Source organism: Heterocephalus glaber, unplaced genomic scaffold, assembly GCF_053883595.1.
Source record: "Heterocephalus glaber isolate CG9 unplaced genomic scaffold, H.glaber_assembly_v1.0 deba00000937, whole genome shotgun sequence".
NCBI classification, from domain to species: domain Eukaryota; kingdom Metazoa; phylum Chordata; class Mammalia; order Rodentia; family Bathyergidae; genus Heterocephalus; species Heterocephalus glaber.
This window is the reverse complement of record NW_028258173.1, coordinates 3314459-3332719: the sequence shown is the minus strand read 5'-3', so window position 1 is coordinate 3332719 and position 18261 is coordinate 3314459. Positions and strand designations below refer to the sequence as shown.

Below are 18261 nucleotides of genomic sequence, written 5' to 3'. Positions count from 1 at the left end.
GAGCGGCCGGGGTGCTAGGTGGACAATGGCATTCAGCGCTGGGGGCCGGGGGACACTCCCACCACCTGGCCAAACTATATGCCTCTAGGCCCAGACCCTGGGGTGCAGCAGCTACAGCCCAAGATAGAGACCCCTGGATTGTACGTCTGTCTCTACCCCTTCCCTGCTCCCAGTACTGCTTAACACTGCTGGGCAGGCTTCTCCAAGTACCCTGGAGACTGTAGGCTGCCCCTCTGGGAAGCAACCGCAGTGCCTTGCCTGGTGCCCTGCTTGGCCCTGGCACCCCACTTGTTCCCTGCTTGGTACCTCCGTTGGGCATCCATGTTGGATCAGAACCCCTGTAGGCAGGGGGCGCAGGAAGGAACAAGGCAGACAAAACACTGCTCTCAAGGAGCAGCCTCCACCTCCCTGGTCCCACTGCTACCTTGCCGGTCACAGGACAGTCAGGACCTGACACACTGCAGCAAGCGCTTGTCCCTTGGGATCTTAGCAGACAACCTGCCAGCATCCCTTCCTCCTCCCGTCCTGCCACATTTAGGGAACAGACCAGCATCAAAGGGATGGCTCATCTGGGCCCCTCCACTAGGCCCAAGACAGGCGGCAGAGTGATGGGCGGGTGGAGGCCTAGAACCTCTGGACTCTTCCCCAGGGACACCCTTGAAGGACGGTGGTGCCGGAGTCTTACAGTGCCCCCTCTGCCTGCCAAGTCCCCTCCAGCTCCTCTTTGCCCGGCTGCAGCTTGGCTCCCCTTCCTGCCTGTTTCCAGCCTCTGTGCTGCAGGACCCCAGAGAGCCACCCTGCTTCTAGGGGTCAGGTCTCTCTGCTGACCTCCACCGTGAGTCCCCAGTCCCCATTCCCTGCTCCACAATGCTTCCTCGCTTCATCATTTGCTCCAAAGGCTGCATTTCACAGCAACCCCCCTGTCCCGTCCTTCCCCAGCCCCAGGTGCCAGCCACGGCTGAAGCCTTGACTTTCTCCAATGCTTTAGAATCACAAACACCCACTACCACCAAAGAACCCAAATGCTGAGTTGTTTCCTTTGCCTCTTAGAATGAAATAAGTCAGCAGGCGAGGGGGCTGGGGGCTGTGAATGGTAAGAATGTGACTCTGCCAGCAGAGACAGTCCCTCCCCCTCTTCAGGGGTCCCTGCCACTGTCCTGGGACTTGGAAATGGGTGTCACCTCAGCTACCTTGTAGACAGGAACATTTTAATAATAAGAAAAAAAAGGATGAGATTTCCCATTTCTCTTGTGACCAGATTAGGAGTTCTGGAGCAGCGGGCCCTCATTTCCTACAGGGCAAGGGATGTGGGGACAAGGTTGTCATTCAGATTCTGCCACATGCTTCACTGGAGGCCGGTGTTCAGCCATTCCCAGCGGTGGCAGATCCCAGAAATTCTGACCTGTCACTCCTGTCAGGTGCGCCTGCACTGCCAGCCCAGCACGATGACACAGGGACCCAGGGCCAGCCTTGATTTCTCCCCACTTCCCTCCCTCTGCCTTGTCCACACTCATGCTGCCACCTTAGTCCTGCCAGGGTGATGCTCTGGGCCCTTGCGGCATTGCTGACCACCAGGGCCACCTCTTGCCCATAGGATGAGCCTACCCAGCATGGCCAACAAACAGACCCCGATGGCCTGGTGGGTAAAATCTCTCTCCACACGACATGACTTGGGAACACTGGCATCCCAAGCACCAGGGTGGAGCATGTCCCAGCCGACGGCAGCACCCCACACACAAGGTGGGAGTTTCTCCCCAGCCAATTTCTTCAGGGAACGGCTGGGCCTGGGACATTGCGAACAAGAGGGAAGTCAAGACATTGTATGTATGTGAAACACCATGCCACAGCCTATCAGACCTTTTCTGTTTCCAAAGGGGACACCAGAGGTTGTTGGGTGGACGCATGACTCAAATTCCTCTCCCAAGAATGCCCAGGAGATCTGCGCACTGCCCTGCACAGCCTGCACCTAGGACTCAGATTCGGGGAATCTGCTGGGGGAGGCACTTCCTGCCTGGATAACCTTCGAGGGAGCTCCCTCGGGAACAGCTCCTCGCTGGAGCTCAAACCCGGCTCTGGCCCCTGACAAAGTCCCTGTTCCTGGCGATGCACAGTGCTCGTTTATGACAAAATGACTATGTGTTTGCTGCCAGCATGAAGGAACACTTTGCTTAACAATTTCAAAGAAAAGCCAGACATGGTCGTGTGGATGCCTTGAGAAGGCCAGTGCCCACATTGATAAGGCAAGTCCCCCAGTGGCTGGGGAAGAGCAGTCCACAGGTCCAGGTGACAGGGAGGGCCCAGGTGGGCACAGGGCAGGGTCAGGACAGGCTGCTGCCAACCTGAGCAGAGGTGACCCGGCTGCAGCCGAGGCTGGTGTGGACCTGGTGAGGGGCTCTGCTGACCCAGGGGGCCACCTGGGCTGCCCAGGACAGCGGAGGCTGGAGAGTGGAGTGAGTTAGGGTGGGCGCCCTAGGAAACGAACACTAAATCCTCATTATCAGGCTTTTTAAATGCACAGACAGGATATTAGCGTTTAAACAGCTTCTATTACTCCAGGGCAAACTTTAAAAAACATAATATTTATAGAAAACCTCATTCAGCTCGCCCTGCTTGCTCTTTATTTCTCCTGCAATTACTGCTAATTTGGAGACGTTTTTTTGCTTTGGCATCTCCGCCTGTTGCCAGTCACTTATGAAGCTGCCTGCTGGCAGCTGGCCCCTGTCCCGCCCTGCCCCCATCCCCTGCCCCCTGGAAGGTGCTGTGGGACAGGTGTGAACGCCCCCACCCCTTGTCCATCCTCTTCAGGAGCTGCCTCTGGGAAGTGTCCCAGCTCTGCTATGGGCTAAGGGCAGGCCATTGTCAACAGCCCCTTTCCTGTCTCCATTGGTTCTGCAAGTTCTCTCCAGTCACTCCTTTTCTAGGAATCTGCCAACCACAGGCACAGTGCAGGAACCAGAGTTGAGTGAGGCCCAGTTGGGTCCTTGGGGGCCTTGGGGAGGGGACAGAGGAGGGAGTCGGGAGGCCCTCAGCTGAGAGCACAGGGGCAGAGCAGGGAATGACGCTGGGCTGTGGGGAGGTCAGGGAGGGCTTCCCATAGGAGGTGGCATCTAAGCTGCCTTCCACTGGAGCCTGCTGCTGCCCTCATGTCTCCTGGTCTGGGGAGAAAGCAGGATCCTGCTAAGGTGGGCACGGGGGTGTTTCAGGAGGAACATCCCGGGCAAGGGGGCCCCACAGACTTTTGGGTCAACACCAGAGCTGAGTTCAGAAAGTTAGACTTGAGTCAGGCAGGCAGTGATGGGTCTAGGTGTGCAGAGGGGAGGGGGGAGGTGGGCAGGCACGTGCAGGCTGGGCAGGAGTCAGGGCCCCTCTGGGAGCCCCATGAGGAGGGGTCATCCCCTTCCTGTGATGGTGGGACACAGGAGACAGGAACAGCAGGGACACAGCCAAGGAGGGGGCATGCTGAGCTGGGAGAGCGCAGGCCTCAGGTGGGCAACGGTCAGCCAGGGGACCTGGAGGGTCCTGCTGGAGGGTGGCTTGGGGCTGGCAGCATGCGGATGCCATTCCGTGCACTGGAGGGTGACTGGGGAGAGGTGACATCAGAGGGGCCTTCCCGGCACAGCACAGCCTGGGAGTTGGGCTGCAGAGCTAGCACTGGGGAAGACTCAGGCTCTGGTTCCCTCCTGTCTCTGTCCTAGGATAGCCGTGAAGCTCGCGGAGGGGAGGGTCCAGCACATTGCCCATGGCCTGGCTGTGTGTGGGCAAGGGGAGCAGGACCCCCAGCAGAGCCAGGCAAGCCCTGGAGGAGGAGCGCTTGGGCAGGATTGGCCTCTCGGCTGGACCCTCGGCCAACCTCGGGTGTAGCAGGCCAGACCCCAGTGGCAGAGCCCTGCCGGGTCCGAAAGGGCAGAGAGGGGCCCATCTGGTGGTGTCTGGCAAAGGGATAGGGAGCGGAGCCCATCCTGCTTGCAGGTCCAGGGAGCACTCCTGGGGAGGTGGTGGCTGAGGCCGCAGGACAGGGACAGGGACGGGGGTGGGGCACTCTCCCCAGGGCCATTGGCTTCACAGAGGTGGGGACGTCTGGCCCTGGTTCTGTCCTGTGTGGGACGGGTCAGCAAGGCAGGCTGCACCGGGCCCCTGGTGGCTGCCAGCTGTGAGTCTGACTCCCAGGGGCCATGGGTCCCTCCCAGGGGCACTTGCTTTAGGGTCAGCCCCACCCAGTGGGGCTTCAGGGCCCTGCAAACTGCTGCTGGCAACAGGGATAGGCTGTGGCCCTGCAGGCTGATGCTGGCCCTGGCCCCGGCCCTGGGAGGCAGGTGAGTCCCAAGTCCCATCCTCGAGGTGTTCCCAGGTGGAGAACACTGACCGGCTTGAGCCAGGGAAATGTTCACCCTCTGGGGAAAGCATGAAAAAGTTCATCTGGGTTTCCACTGGGTTTGGAGGCTGGGGATCTGGGATCTGGCCTTTTCCAAAGCACAGGGACACAGGGACACACACACACACACACACACGCACACACACACACACACACACACGCACACTCCAGCTGCCCCCCCCCCCCCGCGATTTAACTAAAACAATGGGGTCTTCTCCTCTCCCAGGTCTGCTGGCCCAGACCCCCGTGCAGATCTCAGCTGGGCCCACCTCCTTTGCCAAGAGACACAGGGGCCAGTAGAGGGAACAAGGGAGCGGTAGAGTCTTCTGGTGGACACTGGGTTCTTTCTGGCCCCAGGGTAAGCTTCCTAGTTTTTGGACTTGGGGCTCTGGGGGTGCTGGCTGGAAGCTCACTTGAGCCTGTCATTCTTTGGGGACCCAGTTTATCTGCTTTGGTAGCTGGCCTGGGGGGCAGGGGGGCTGTGAGGAAGGGGAGACCTGGGACTGGGGCCACATGTCTGGCCCTCATCGGAAGTCACCCCCAGGCTGGGGATGGATTTCCTAAGGCCAGGCAGGGGAGGTGCCCACAGCGGGTAATGCAGCCCACGGTGGGCCCCGCTGACCCTCTGCATCTGAGAGCCCCGAGGGTCGGGCCCCTCAGCTAGTGTTTCCTGTCTGGGGTCCCTCTGACTAACTCCACACTGGCTGCTGGGCCCCAGGGGAAGTAGTCAGGGTCTGTGTGGAGGGTACACGGTTTGCTTTCCCAGTGCTTCAGTTCCGGATCTGCCTGGAGCCGAGACAGCTTGGTGCATACCCCCAAAATATAGAATCACTTTGGAAATGCAGCTCAGGGTGGGGAGGAGGCGGGAAGAGGTCCCATCACGGGAGCTGGGGCAGCTGCTGGTGGCATTTGGGCAGGGTGGGGATTCTGTCCCCTTGTTGACACGCTGTTTAAATGTCATTTGTAGCTGCCCTGCCACCTCCTGCTCACTCCTTGGTCCCCTCCCCCATGTCTCAGCTGCCCTCTGTGCCTGCTCCGTTCTCACCCGTCAAGGGGTCCTGCCTGGCTCTGCCCATCCCGGTCACTCTGCTGCCCCACCCTCTGCTCAGAGTTGAGCTTAAGCACCTGAAGGCTCGAGCGCCTGCCAGACAGAGGACTAGGGGTTGGGGGAGGACAAGAGGGGCAGCAAAATTCTCCACCTAGTAGATCTAGGGGATCCTGGAATGGGTATTGGGAGGAGAATTTATCTGAGGAAAGAGCTGCTGTTTGTATTCTCAGAAGGTCTTTCAGCTTCACAGGGTGGGAGAGGCGACAGTGGCCAGAGACCCAGCCCCACATGTGGGGAGGCAGCAGGAGGAGCAGGTCTCAGAGCAGAGGGCTGCTCAGGCTCCTGGCACTCAGCATGGGCCAACCAGAGCTACCCAGGGCAGAAGTTGATGGAACGTTGGTGCAGGGGAGGCAGGAGAGGGGTGTGGGAGGCACGCCCGGCTGTCCACACTGTCCCACTAGAGAGAAGACCAGCTGCCTGTCTGACTGACTGACCCTGCCGCTGGGGCCAGGATGCACTGCTTCCCGGGATTTGGGGTTCCTTCTCAGCCCTGCAGGAAAGCCAGGAGCTGGCTGAACTTGGGCAACTCTGTTCACTGTCCCTGGTCAACCAAAACCCACCAGGGACCCAGGTGCAGAGCCAGATGTGGAGGCCTCTTCACCTTCCTGCCCTGGGCATGCTGCCCCCTATTGGAAGAGACTAAAGAAGGCCATTCTTTAAATGTCTCTCATTCCTTTCAGGGAGGGAAACAGGCCTCACTCTCCTCCAGAGAGCAGCCGCAGGTGGTGGCCTCCTGGTCTCAGGAACTGCTTCACACAGCCCTACACTTCCCTTCTCTGGAAGGTGACTAGGGTCCCTTCCAGCCCTGTGCCAGCCGTGGGGAGGGCAGGACCCGCTTACATGGCAGCTAGAGCCGAGGAGCCAGCCCTGGTGCAGAGGCCCGACATCCACCTAAGCCTTTCTCTGCCATGCGCAGCCCTGACACCACCCAGAGCCACCCTCCCCCCAGAGCTGCGGCTTCCTCCTCTGCAGACAGGAGTGGCAAGGGCAGCACTGCTTCCAGTGTGGTCGCACAGATCAGCGAGGCTGTAGACAGAAAAAGTTGCATCCTCTAACCCTGGTGCCACGCATGGATGGGCGACCACAAAGAAGGAACCAGCTTAACTGGTTTCACGGCTTCCTGGTGCTTGGAGACGGAATGGGCCCTGTGCTTTCCAAAGGCCAAGGATGACACCTGGCACGAGCCCTGCACCCGCTGGGGATTCTGGTTCACTTTCCAGATCTTGACAAGGTAGAGGGGCAGCCATGCCACGGACACAATGCTCAGGGCTGGCTCCTGGCCACATTTCCTCCTGGGCACATCCAGAGGCCCCATGGAGCTGGGCTTTGGGCTCAGAAAGCTCTCAGGGAGGACAGTGGCCGCCAGGCTAGCGCTGTCCCCTTCTTATTGACTTACACAGCCTTTCATTGCACGTGGGCTTGTACTGACAGCAAAAGACAGGGTCTCAGCCACACAGCTGGATCCAGGGCAGTGAGCTCGGCACTGGTGCACACCAGTGCCCATAAAGAGCAAACTTGTCCATTGCTGAGCATGAGCAGGGCTGCTTTTCAGGAAGGAAGGTGTGCAGGGCTCTTCAGAGGAAGTAGCAGTTCCCTCTGTGGCCTGGACTCTGATGAGCCCGCACCTAGGGCTCAGCTTGGAGGGCTTGGATGGCAGGGAGCGCTGTGCCTCTGGGAGGGGTAGGTGGGGGTCCCTTCCCTGCCCACCTAGCCTGCTGCTCCCTGACAAACAATGAACCTGCAGCCTCTAACTCTGGGTGGCTACACCATCCCTGCTCCAGAAAATCCACCTCACAGGTGGGACTTCCTTCTCCAAGTATCCACACCTACAGCACACACCAGGGGACCAGAGCTGCCTGCAGACCAGCACCTGCGCCAATGCACCAGATTGGTGCACGTGCACGCGCGCGCACACACACACACACACACAGCAGTGGCATATGCATGCACACATGAAGTACTACACACACACCCACATGCTGCCCACCCCATATGGGTGCTGCTGTAGTACACACAGTGTCCTCTACAGGCAGGCCACTTCCACAGCTGCCCTGGAAGTAGCAGGGGGACTGACCAGGGCCTTAGAGGAGGCCTAACCCTGCCCCTGGACCAGGCGGTGACATCTTCAATCCACAAGCCTTTGGAGCTGGTGGCACCAGACTGGAGGAGGATGCAGCACCCTCAGGTCAGCATGTTGGCAGCTATGAATGAACAATCATTCAGGAGATGGGGGGCTAGGGGAAGCTCCCCCTTTGGGGGATTCTGTACAGGGGTGCTCTGGCCTGTCGAGATCCCCTGGACCAGCAACATGCTCCGAGGGCCCCACTAGCATAGCCAGAGAGCAAACTGTGCTCTCAGTAATTCAGCAGCACTGGCGGGGGGGGGGGGGATGCACCTCAGCCGGGCAGTGGGGCAGGGAAGGCAGATAGAGTCCCACCCCTGACTCCTCTCACTCTGTCTGTGTCCTGATTTAAAGCAGTGCAGGCAGGTTCTTCCTTCCCAAGCAGTGACGGGAGGTTGCCACTAAAGCAGGCCCTGCCCTCAGAAGTCTTTGGTAGTCACCTAGCCCCTCCTTCCCAGGCCACAGGAGGTCCCGCTGCAGCCCCTGCCCCCAGCTGAAGCTGCAAGGCGGGGCAGTCAGGTGCCCACTCCTGGCCAGCCCACTGTCATCCCTAGAAAATTCTTCCTTTGGGCAGCCAGATGCCTGTCACTTGACACCCATCCCCCACCAGTTTCCCTGCTGATCTTAGTTCTGCGCCTGAGGCCTCTCAGATGAAGCGTTTCTCTCTTACATAGTCAGCCTGGTCATGCTTTCCTGCTCTGGGCACCTGGTGCCAGCCTCCAAGGCCATTCCCCTGGGAGACTCCACCCTGCCTGTCCCCTCAGCTGCAAGACCCCTCGACCCACAGCAGCGGCACCCAAAGTGAACCCAAAGTTCCCAGGTGGCTCTGACCATGGCTGATGAGGCTCCAGCTGACCTCCCCACCCCAGGAGTGTGCTCTGTTCAGCTCGGGAGGGCAGCCCCTCATCTTCCGGGGCACCCTACCCTCAGCTCGCCTGGGGCACTCGTGGTTTACAACTTAATTACCAATAGTGCTCTAGTTTGGATGAGTTACTTGGTCATCCTAATTGTACTGAACTCTTCACTGAGCAAAGCCCCTAACCTTCTGTTTTACTCACCCGACTAGTGTCTTTGGACTAATAAGCAAGATTTCATATTTCTTCTTATTACATTTAGCCAAGTTTCATCTCTGGTCCCAGCCAGTAAACGAGGCAAATGATTAGTTATTCCTCTCAGCTTTAGATCAGCCAGAACCTGATCTTCATGCCTATAAACGCTTACATAAGTCACCACACAGACCGTGACTCGAATAGGGTTGAGAACAGAGCCGTGTGTGTGGCGCACCACCAGAGACTCCTCGGCAGCCAGCACTCTCGGGACGTGGCCACTCGAACAATCCTGAATGCCACTCCACCCTTACCACTGGGCAGCCCTCATGTGAAAGAGCCCCTCAGCTGCATGGCCCAGCCCCTGGGGGTTCAGCATCAACCTTCCTGTGTTAGGGCCTGCCTTGACCACCTTCCCCATCAGTTTGCAGAGTGCATAGCCTGGGCATGCGGCTGCCAAGCTGGCGCTGGACCTCCTCGGCAGCCACGTGGCCACCTGGACGGCGGGTCAGTGCCTCCGGGACCGATCAGGCCCAGGGTTGTGGGGATGCTGGGCAGAACTGGAGGCTCCCAGGGTCCCTTCTGCATCATAAGCCAGTCCACAGGTGTGGGGAGGGCCAGCCACAGGGTCGTCCTTCACGGGAGAGGCGATCAACAAACAAGGGGCATAAGAAAGTGATCTCTAGTGTTGGAAGTGAGAGTGTGGAAGGTGGAAAGGGCAGCGAGGGGACCTGGGAGGACAGGGGCGGGGCCAGGCAGAGGCCTCTGGGAGAGGGTCTAGTAGGGAAGCGGGGACTGAGAGAAGTGGGGAGGGGCCTGGGAAGGAAGGGCTGGGACCTCAGAGGGGAGGGTCAGGATGGGCCTGAGGAGCTGCAGTCAGGCCAAACTGAATGAGTGAGAGAAGGAGTCCTCTGATCTCTGGGAAGAAGGCCCCAGCAAAGGGACACCAGGCTGTGGTCTCATCGTGGGGAAGTATCTGGTTTTCAGGGAGTAGGCAAGGCCACCCACTGGCTGAAGTAATGGGGGAGTAGCAGGAACGGTGAGGGAAGAGGTCAGAGAGCAATGGGGTCAGATCATAAGAGGTTTCACATGGGAGGGTGTTGGGAAGACTTTGGGCCTTCTCCAAGAGGGTTTGGAGATTTGGGACAGAGTGGGATCACCCTCCAACTTGGGCTTTAAAATGTAAAAGGGTCCTCATCACCCCCAGCAGCACAGGCCTTCAAAAGAGGGAAGGCCCATGTCTAAAGATGGGTCTCATGACCATTCCCGCTCAGGCCAAGGGTTTCTCAGGATTCGGTGCCCACTGAAGCGTGGGCTGGCTTCTTGGCCTGATCAGTGTGGTCAGGGCTCACCCCTGCCGTGACCAAGGGAAGAGCTGGGGTCGGGGACCACACCAGGTGTGGGAGAACCTGGCCTCTGGCAATGCCGGCTCACCTTCCAGCCCCGCTGCTGACCCGCTGGATGGCTTTGAGCCAATTATTTAACGTCTCTGAGCCCCGAGGGTTTGGGGTGGCCCTGTCCCCCAACTCAACCGCCACGCTCACAGCAGGCAGACCAGATGGCTGCAAAGGAGCACTGGATGTCTCGCTGGTTTGGGGTGAGACCACCAGTTTTGTGAGCCACAGCACACTTCAGAGGGCATGGGGCGTGCTTCTGAGAGGCTCTCCTTTTCTTCCCTGCTGGTGTCCTCAGCCCCACAGGCTGGGAAGAGGTGGCCCCATGGTGTCAGGGATCCCAGGGACCTGCTGGAGTGGAGGTGACTGCCAGAACACCAGCTCACAGGGCAGGGACCAGTTCCTGGCCACGTGTCCAAGCACACGGTGTGTGAGTGCACAGCACACAGGGTGAGCAGCCATCCATGCTGCATTGGGACTGCCCCTTCAGGAGAGGAGCTGTCACCGGCCCTGCTCAGTGTCATGTGGAGGGTGGTGAGCAGGGCCTGCTTCCTGGTGATGCTCCCTGTTCTATAACTCACACTGGACCACAGGAGTGATGCTGGGAGGGGAAAAACAAAGTGCCTAGGATGACCCTGATCCGACCTCCAGGGACACAGCCGATGGCCCTGCTGTCCAGGTGAGGGTCAGGGGAACCCAGAGGGAGGGGCAGGCATGCCCCAGGCCCCTGAGTTGTTTGGATCCCAGGTAGTCATGCCAGGGCCAAGGAGGTCCTGAGTTATACCTGTCACCTTGCCAGGGACCTTAAGTCACTCAGTGCTAAGTAACACCTTTTAGGCATCCATAGGGACAGAACTGCCTGTCTTGAGGACCTGAGTCCCAGAGACCTCGGTCCATGGTCAGCCACAGGAAAGGCCTGTGTGGGGTCATTGTGGTCTGGGTGGCTGGCTGCCTGGTGCTCACACCCTCCTTCCATTAGAGGAGGATGGACAGCTTCCCCCACTGAGCTGCTCTCACCCTTACCAGGACCATGAGAAGGCTACCACTTTGCCTTTCCTGCCCGGCCCTGCTTGCATGGCCCCTGGCCCTGTAGCCTGTGCCATAGGCGGGGCTGCATCTACTTGGAGCAGGTGGGATGCTGCTCTCTGCACCATACGTGACCCGCCTCCCATTCCCGAAACCCAGTGATAAATTACTCTGCTGAGGCGGAACATGCCTGGACAAGCCTCCTCCCCAGCGGTAATTAATACTCCGGGGAAAATACAGACTCGGGTGTTTGGACTTTCACACACATGCACATGCACATGTCACCTCCTCCGCAGCTGGCCTCTAATCCCAGCCCTAGTGGTTATTGTGCGGCTCCTTCCATGGACAGCACAACCATCCAGCTGGAGACACACAGAATGCAGGGGAGGCACCAGGGACCCTGTGATGCTCAGCAATGCAGAACTGGAGAGCTTGGGAGCCGGTTTTCCAGCAGGCAGTACCCACGTGGCATCCCTAGTGTGGGGCACTGCAGCTATGGCCTCAGAGTCAGAAACAGCCCTGAGTTTGGGTTAGCTCTCTGCAGTCCACAGTTCCGGGAATTACACGCCTCCGCACACAGCTGATGCACTAGCCCAGACATGCGCACGGGTACACACCAAAGAGCTCCTGACATCGATTTCATTTCAAATGCTCTGCAGTGATAGGGGCCTTGAAGTCCCCAAACTTGGGCAGCCAACGAGCCTGGCAGTGGATGTGTTCTGTCACAGGCCCAGGAGCCTGGAGAGCAGGAAGGCTGAGTCCTCAGGCTGCTCAGTGAGCTCCCTAGGTGTGGTGGGCAGTGGCATGGAAGGGGAGGGCTCAGAAACCCACCCCAGGAAATGCCCACTCTCTTACCAGGCTGTTCTCAGCCCTGGACAACCTGGCTGCGATCTTGCCTTGGCCACACACAGTGTGAGCCTGGGTGAGTTCTGGGCCTCAGTTTCCTCATCTGTAGGACAGGGTGGCAGCACTACTCCTGCTTCCTTTACAGCCTGGGGTGAGAACCAAATGGGATGACAGCCCTCATGCTGTGCTGGACAAAGGTTGAATGAACTCCAGCCATGCCTGGCCCAGGTGAGGTGAAACATGGGGACTTGATAAGAGGACCAACAGCCTTAGTCTACTTCTCAGTGGTTCTTACTGGGGCTGGAGAAGGGGCTGCCCATCATATACAGTGACATATTTAAGTGGTGATGTGTGTATGTGAGCATGTGCACAAGTTACACTAAGTTATCACTGCACAGGCAGATCAGGGTAAAGAAAGAAAAGCTTCCACTTTACATCAAGGTGGAGAAGCAGGAACTGTGGCAGCCTCTTACCTGGGACAATGACAACAAACCAAAGAGTGGTTGGCAGGGCCCTGGAGGTGAGGCAATGTAGGGCAGGGTCCTTGAGAGTCTCCACAGCTGACTCTTGAGAAAGTTTTCAGGCCATGCTGCCTGAAAGAGCCAGGACACACCCTCAGTGAGGGATAGAGCTGAGAGGGGAGACACCAAGATTCCCTAAATTGCCAGACAAGAGTACTAGGGGGCAGTGAGTTGGACAGAGACGGAGTCTAGAGAGCTGCAGAGAGTCCCCATGGAGCACTCAGCACAAGCACTGGAGGAAACTACCAAGGGCCAAGGTGAGAACCACCTGCAAACACTGGAGGAACCAGTGCTAAACACCTGCATGGAGCTGGTGACAGTCATATCCTCACCAGTTATAGTGGCACTGGAATACTTCACAATTCTTGGGGATTGGGTAGAGCATGCAGAGTCTCCTCTTAGTAGTAGGAATGCTCAGACTAAGAATAAACACAGCTCTGGGCCCGACTAATGGCCTGAAAAGCCAGGACTGCAAAGATCAAACCTATTCCAAGTCACTTAACTGCACCCCAGAACAAGGCTCAAGAATATGCATAGATAGGGCCAGGGATTTAGCTCAGTGCTTCTGTCGCCTGCCTTGCAAGCCCAAGGACCGAGTTCGATCTCTGGTACCAAACAAACAAACGAACAAAAAAAGAATATGCATAGATATACAAAAGTGCCTAGTACCCAAGAGGTAAAATTTACAATGTCCAACATTCAATCAAAGATTACCGGGCATGCAAAGAGGCAGGAAAATGTAACCCTAAATGGGGAGAAATGTCAATCATTTGAAATTGGCCCATAACTGACACAGACGTTAGAATTAGCAGATGAAAATAGTAAAACAATTATTATGTACCTCATCCCATATGTTTAAAAGTTAAGATGACATAGAAGTATAAAAAAAAACCAAAATGAACTTGTACAGATAAAACTATATTTGAGATGAAAAATTTATATTTTATGGGATTAATGGTAGATTAAACATTGCAGAGGAATGATTAACGAATCTGAAGAGAGAATAAAAAACACCCTGAATGAAATACACAGGAAAAATGATTTATACAGTTGAAAACAGCATTAGCAAGCTGTGGGTCAATTTCAGGTAGCTAATATATATGTATTTGAGAGCCCCTGAAAGGAGTAGAGGACAGAAGAAATATTTGAAGAAATAATGGATGAAAATGTTACAAAATGTGACAAAAACTAAAAATTCACAGACCCAAGAAACTCAACAAACCCAAGCCTAAGAAACGTGGAGAAAATGACACCTAAACAAATCATAAGCAAATTGCTTAAAACCAGTAATGAAGAGAAAAATCTTAACAGTAGAAAAGGCACACTATTTGCAGAGGAAAAAAGATTAAAATGTGGCACACATTGAAAAGAGGCAAACCAACAGATGCCACAGCAACGTTTTTAAAGTACTGAAAGAAAACAGAGCCATCAACCTCAAATTCTATACCCAGCTAAAATACCTTTCAAAAACAAAGCTGAAGTAGAGACTTCTTAGATGTGCAAAAGCTGAAAGAATTTATCATGAGCAGACTTGCACTTAAGAGACAGTAAAGGAAGGGGCTGGGGATTTAGCTCAGTGGTTCTGCTGCCTGCCTCGCAAGCACAAGGTCCAGAGTTGGATCCCTGGTACCAAACCAAACAAAGCAACAACAACAAAAAGAGATAGTAAAGGAGGCACTTCAGTCAGAAAGGTGATGATAATAGATATAAACATGGATCAACACTAAGGAATGGAGACCATTGAAATGGTAACTGTATTGGTAAATATGTGACTTTTCTCTTTTTATTTAAATTTCTTTATAATATAATGGACTAAGCAAAAGTAATAACATTACACTATAGAGTTTAAAACATATAATTAAAATACATGATAAAATAGCAATGGAAATGTTTATATCACTTGATAGTAGTCTGTACTATGGACATATACTATAAACTTTATTGTCAAAGTAACAGAGCAAAGAACTCTAGTTAAAATGCTAAGGATGGAGATAAAATGTAATAACTTGAGAAATAATGCAAAAGAGAGGAAAAAGAAAACAAAGAACAAGTGGAAAAAAAGAAAATAAGACAACAGACTTAAATTTAATGATAGATTAAAGTTTGAAAATCAGTGAATGCAATTTACCAAATTAACAAGCTGAAAAATCATATGGTCATTTCCATAGACATAGGAAAATTTAACATCCATTTTTTTTTTTTTTTTTGTACCGGGTCCTTGCGCTTGCAAGGCAGGCGGCAGAACCACTGAGCTAAATCCCTGGCCCTTAACATCCATTCTTGATAAAAGCTCTCACTAAATAAGTATTAGAAGGGAACCTGGAATAGAAAAAAATCTACCAAAAAAACCTACAGTTAACATCATATATAACAGTGAAAGGCTTTAAAATCAAGAACAAAACAAGAATGTCTGTTCCCACCACTTCTATTTAATGCTGTGCTGGAAACTCCAGCCAGGGGAATGAGGCCAGGAAAAGAAACAGAGTAGATCTAGACTGGAAAGAAAGAAGTAAAACTGTCTTTACTCACAGACAGCCTGATCATTTAGGGAGAAAATATGACAGAATCTACAAAAAAGCTACTAGAACTAGTAAGTGAGTTTAGCAAGGTTGCAAGATACAAGATCAATATACATAACAATAAATCTATTTTATTTTTGTACAAAGCAACAATCAGAAATTGAAAGAAGAGATTGTGCAAAATAGGATTAACATATTAAATACTTGGGGATAAATCTGACATACCCATACACTGAAAACTGCAAACCAATGAGGAGAGAAATGAACACAGTTGTAAATAAACGGCGAGACAAATCTTGCTGTAAGTCAGAAGACTCAAAGGTTTTAAGATGTCTTCCAAGCTGATATAGGCTCCATGCAATCTTGGTCAAAGTCCCTGTCCTTCATCCTTTTTCCTTTCCTTCCCTTTTTTCCTTCTCTTCCCTTTCCCTCTTTCCCTTCCCTTCCCTCCCCTCTCCTGCCCTCCCCTTCCCTTTCTTTCCTTTCTTTTTCATCCCTTTTTCTGTTTTAGAAATTCACATGGAAATACAAAGGGCTTAGAATAGCCAATACAACTTTGAAAAAGAAGAACAAAGAACAAGAAGATTTCCTGATCCCAAGACTTACTAAAAACTCCAGTAATCCTGGCCCTGTAGTGGTACCAGCACCAACATAGACAAACAGATCAGGGGGACAGAATACAGAGTCCAGATACGGACTCATAACTGGCACAAGTGATTTTTGACAAGGCTGCAAGGGCAATTCAGTGGAGAAAGGATCATCTTTCTGATAAGCAATAGTGAAATCATTGCATACCTACCTTCTGGAAAATGAACATCAGCCCACACCCCATGCCACACACAGAATTAAGGCAAGATAAATCTCAGACTTAAATGTAAAACCTAAAAAAAAAAAGTTTAGAGAATAAAACTTTCGTGACTTTGGACCAGGCTGAGATTTCTTAGATACAACATCAAAAGCACGATGCATAAAGAATAAGTTGAGGGCCAGGGATTTAGCTCAGTGGTTCTGCTGCCTGCCTCGCAAGCTCAAGGTCCAGAGTTCAATTTCCGGTACCAAAAAAGAAGAAAAGGAAATAATAAGTTGATAAACTGGACTTTACCAAAATTAAAAAGTTGTGCTTTTCAAAGGATGCCATTATGAGAGTGACAAGACAAATCAATTAGAAGGAAATATTTGCAAAACACATATCTGATAAAGAATGTGTATTGAGAATATGTAAAAACCTTCCCAAACTTAACAACAACTAAGCAAACATTCCAATTTAAAAAATTGACAAAGCTCTCTTTGAACAGAGAACACTTCATTAAAGAAGACCTAAGGATGTCAGGTTTCTTAGTCATCAGGGAAATGCAGTTTCCCACTACACATGCAGGAGAATGGCTAAAATTATAAAGATCGGTAACGTCAGGCACTGGTACAGATACACAACTGCCCCCTGCCCAAGGTTGGTGGGAAGGTGGAGTTAGAGCAGACACTTCCAGAGGACTCAGCCGCTGATTCTTCAGAAGTGTCTTACTCGAGAGGAGAGGAAGCATGTGTCTACACAAAGACTTGCACACAAATATTCATGCAAGCTTTATTTGTAATCGCCCCAAACTGGAAATCACTCAGATGTCCTTCAAGGAGTAAATGGATCAGCACGTTAGCACACATTCATGCCATGGAACTCCACTCAGTAGCAACCAGGAGCCAACTATTTATAGACATAGCACTACCAACAGAGCTCAAAACCACGATGCCAGTGAAAGAAGCCAAACAACAAAAAAAGTACATATGGCATGGTTCTATTTATATAAAACTCTAGAAAATACAGTCTATTTACAGTGAGCAGAGCGGGTGTGGGCTGGCCAGGGAAGAGTGTGCTGAGGAGGTGGTGGAGAAAGGGATTACGAAGTGGCACCAGCAAGCTGGGGACTGAGGGTGCAGCATTATTTTCACTGTGGTGAAGGTGTCATGGGCATAGACGTGTACTGAGACTTAGAAATGGCACACACCTGGTGTCTTTTTCTGTTTTTAGCCCACATACTTTATTAAAGCTGTTTAAATAACACATGCACACAAGTTTGACAAATCTCTGCATTGTTCCTTAGAGGAGGAACGGACCCTACCCCATCAGTGGGCTTGCCCCAAGGCTCTGTTGGATGAAGCAGACTTGGTCTCCCCTTCTTGAGGGAAAGAATACTCAGTGAGGGTGGGAAGCCACCAGCAGCCACATTTTGTCTCCTCCCACGGAGAACTGTGTCTGTCACTGTTGGAACGGGCAGCCACTCAGCAGGCCCACTGCCCACCGTGGGATGCCTTCAAGGAGACTCCCCGGGCCCCAGCTCTCTGTCCCTGTCATGATGGAAGCCCGTGAGCAGAGAGCCCAAGTCCGGGTTCCATCTGGAAGAAGATGAAACAGGGGACCCCAGGCAAGAGTCCTGTCCACAGACAGCCCAGGTGGCCTGCTATGGATCCCAGGACAGGATATCCCCGCACAAGTCAACCTCCAGACCCTGTTGTCTGAACCAAGGACAGGTGGAGGCAAACACACACCCACGTGAAATCACCCAGGGGAATTTCCAGTGTTTGGCTTAGGAAGACATCACACTCCCCAACCCGACAGGTCTACTCTCATTTCTGACGTTTGGAAAACATTTTGCTGTCCTGGCACACACACCCTCTGCCATGTTGGAAGGCCCCTTTCCAGAGGTTGAGTTAAAATTTCATTGCCTTGGAAACTGTAGTAAGGGCTGATTAGGCCAGCAGGGCTGTCCCCTCAGGGTAGGCTGGATGTGCCCTTGCGAAAGGGCAAGTCTGGCCTCCCCTGCTCTCTCTCCTTCCCTGTGAGGATATGGCATGAGGACTCTCGCAGGACAGTACACTCACAATGGTGTTGGACTTGCCAGACTCCAATACCATCAAATTTCTGTTCGTCTTAAAGTACCCGGCCTCAGCTACTGTGTTATAGCAGCACAGACGGTCCAAGACGCCACCTAAGTCCCGAGAGCCTGCCAGGTAGAAGCCCACCCGGAACGAAGAATCGCAGACATTGCATGTCAGCACATTCTGATTTTGTTCACAATAAATCGACACTATTTGTATCATCATCCCCCAAAAGAAATCTCTGCCGGTAAATCCACAGAGGAGATGAGCTGCTCGTGGGCTGTGGGGAGCGGGCTGCGGGGAACACTGGGAGAGACAAGCTCCGGTCAGCAGTGTCCCGCCTCCCCAGGGAGTTTACACTGGGACCTGAGCTGATGGCCTCAGTGTCCACAGAGGGGACCCGGCCATGAAGAGAGGTGAACCAGTCCAGATCAGTGGG

General features: G+C 53.5%; 1 protein-coding gene across 17 annotated transcripts in view; it reads right to left on the bottom strand.

Moving 5' to 3' along the window:
* Window positions 1-18261, bottom strand: part of Rbfox3 (RNA binding fox-1 homolog 3) — a 393013-nt gene that overhangs the window by 97807 nt on the left and 276945 nt on the right. The window lies entirely within an intron of this gene.